The sequence below is a fragment of the Nylanderia fulva genome, unplaced genomic scaffold, assembly GCF_048542155.1.
Source record: "Nylanderia fulva isolate GAGA-0341 unplaced genomic scaffold, ASM4854215v1 Scaffold47, whole genome shotgun sequence".
NCBI lineage: Eukaryota > Metazoa > Arthropoda > Insecta > Hymenoptera > Formicidae > Nylanderia > Nylanderia fulva.
This window is the reverse complement of record NW_028190554.1, coordinates 1-3,607: the sequence shown is the minus strand read 5'-3', so window position 1 is coordinate 3,607 and position 3,607 is coordinate 1.

Below are 3,607 nucleotides of genomic sequence, written 5' to 3'. Positions count from 1 at the left end.
CGTCTTATACGCAGTGCATTAATGCGTTGACTTTGACTGAAAAAGACAAATACGTGGCTCATTGATAAGTAATTCGTGCTGCGCTTGTCGCGTATTATGTGTACATTATGATACGATTAGCGATAACAATTCTATTATTATGACAAAAAAATAATATTACGAAGCTTACTTCAAGACGCCAATGAAAATGAACTTTAGATTCTCGCTGAAGGAAAACATTATTTTTGATTTTTGCAAGAATGAACAAATATGATATTATTTATATTTGATAAAATAATTAATAAAACTAGCTGTAAATGTGTGCATATTTTTTCTACACGAATAATTTTACATTTTTTTATCTTTGCATTTACATACATGCAAATGTTATATTTTTTCCATATAAATATACATATATCAATGTCAAATGAATCGCTATGTTCATTAAAAAATATGTTAGAGTCATTTTTTTTTGTTATGCACATCAGTAAGCACTTGATAACGTTCCGTTATTAGTAGCGAATATATACGTACATATGTGATATCACTGATCGATCGAGCACTTGGTCGCTTATATAACTCTATGTAAACAATGTACGGATATTTATACGTACAAGCTAAACGATTTTCCGACCTGAACGACAACGATTTATGACTAGACAGCGCGCCTCATTGGTATTCGATAACGGCGCACGCGCTATTAACGCGTGTAATTAGCAAAAAGGTACAGCGATAAATACGCTGCGTAGTTCGGTAAATTGACTTGTTTACCTTCCGTTCACGGATGCTGCCTGTAGAAAATGGAATCTGAATCGCGACACTTTGTGTACGCGTGATGTCTCGTTCTCGATGTTTCGCGAAAGCAGCTTTTTCGCGCGAACGCATTCGCATGTGTGTGTATATGCATTTTATTTATATGCTAAACGATTTTTATTGCGTTGTCTAAAGATTCTTCAAGTATGCATGGAACACATGCGAACGCGAATAAAAAATTCGCAAATAATCAGTGGAATGAATGGAATGAGACTGATAGTTGTTTTTCCGTTCCCTGCTCCATTACGAATAATTATGATATTGTAGAAAAAATAATAAGACAGAAAAAAGAGATAATTTTTGCGAAATAACTCGAAGAATAACATCTGATAACATTTTGATGCGTACTTGCTTTGCATTCGCGATAATACGTGAAGATAAGGAGAGATAGGTAAGCGAAGAGGATCAAAATAGGCGCCAAGTGATTAAACAAAAGAAAATCGACAATAGAGTGTAAAGACGATATGAGTACATGTACCTTGCATTCCTTGAATATTTCTATTGTTTGCCGAACCGGCGCCAAATGTTACGTTTCTTAAGTACGTGTGAGCGAATGGAAAAAAACAACTACTCATCGATGAATAGTAGAAAAAGTTAGACGTGGTCAATTTTCTTTTTCAGTACGAGACAAATATATCTCGTCTCTGATGCCGTATTAGGCATGAGGAATCAAAGTAGGTTCAACAGAGACATTATTCGATCATCAAACCGTGCATCATTAGCTTATTAAGTTAGTTAAGCGAGGACGAAAGAAGACAACGTTGTGCATCGCGACAGTCATAAATTGCCTTTAGGCGTCGTTTTAGAGCCGCAATATTTTATTTTGTACCTTATGCCGTGATTCTTTTTGTCTACCACATTTAAAATTTACATTTCCATATGACACTGAACTAAAGGTATATTTATAACATTTTGAAAAGAATATCTTTATCTTTATAACATAGAGATAATAATCATTTTTTGTCTCCTCTATGGCTTTATTATTGGATAAAGTCTATGAACGAAAGCATAAATAAATTGAAAGGATTAATTAAAAAATCTTATATATATGTAAATAAGTATTACAATATTTCAAACATTGTCAATATTATTTTGTAACTTTATATCTCATTAGTTCTTGTCATATAAACAATCAGTATGTTGAATTTCTCATAAAATATTAAAAGTTTGCTTATTAAAATAAATTCCTTGCTTAATAAAAGAGAGAGAGAGAGAGAGAGAGAGAGATTTAAACAAATATATTTTTACTTATATATTTTTTATATAAAACTTATATAAAACTTTATGGGAAACTTTCGTTAGATTAACATATTGTTTATTTGCATTTAAAAAGTAACTTGCACGCATGCAGATTAAGCAAATAAGGCGATAGCCTTTTAATACAAAGTGCAAAAGTTTGTGAATATGTTCAATTTTTTAAATTGATTTTTTAAATTAATTAATATTTTTTCTAAGAATAAATATTAATTGATTTTTGTATACAGATAAACAAACATATAAAATATGTATATTATAATTTACGAGTACATAAAATTTATTAATGAAAAACATAAAATGCATTTTATATAATTCTTATGATCTTTAAGTTGCAAAATAAATTGCCATAAATAGCCGGAATAAATTGATTTAACCGTCAACCTAACACAAGACGATTAGACGTCCACTATTATATCGATAACCATATCTGGGTCATGCAAATTGCAGCGTGCGACTTTTTTTAGATGATTTTATTCGATAATGCAAAAATTACATATTTTACAGATAATTGCACAATTATGCATTTTGTGCTAAATATCATTTTCTCTTATAATATAATAACGATTAAATCAAAATCATGTGAAAAAATAAAATTTTATTAATATATTTTGTATACTCTTTCTAATATTATTTAATAATTGAAATTTATTAAACTTTTTGATTTGTTTTATTATTATTTATATTTTATTATATTAGATACTAAGTGTATATGTATATATACATACATTTTTTTAACATAAAATATAAAATACAATTTTTATATATTAATTACTGCCAATAAATTATTTGCCAATATAAATATCATGAAACGGAATCTTTTAATATACTTATATTTATCAGATTAAGTAATATGCATCTGACAATGATAGAAGCATAGAAGTATGTGGCGCTATCTTGAGATCGATGTCATCAAATAAAGAACAAATATAAACTCGTCCGGTCAAATAATGCATTGATACAGTATAATTAATTTAGAATAGAAGCTCTATGCAAACCAAAATATAATTTAAATAAATATTTGGTTTAAATCACTCTCTCCTTTTTATACGAAAAAAAATATATATATATAATTACGTTTTTAATTTTTCAATAATAAATTAAATTCTTTGTATTGTCTTTTAAAAATAACACTAAATTAATACTAAATTAAAGCCAACATATGTATTGTATAATTTCATTTTTATTTTATTTTATTTTAATTATATTTTACATTATATTTTTCAAAATATAAAATTATATAAATCTGTTACTAAAACTATCATAAAATCCGTCATGTATGTATGTATCTATACGATTTCACATTTTTCTGCAAGTTCATAAAAATTCTAGAATGACTATATCTGCAATTTAATCGGATTAAAAAGTAGCTTTGAAGATCAATAAAAGCTTCGATTTATATTGACGCAAAAATATGCTTCCAATACTAAAAATAGCATTAATCTATGTTTAATTTTCGGAATGAACCTTGGATTCCTGCAAGTTCCATTAACAGACGGGATGTTTTCGATTCCGGCAAACGAGCCCTCTCGTCTGTACGACTTAGTTTCTCGTCCCGCAG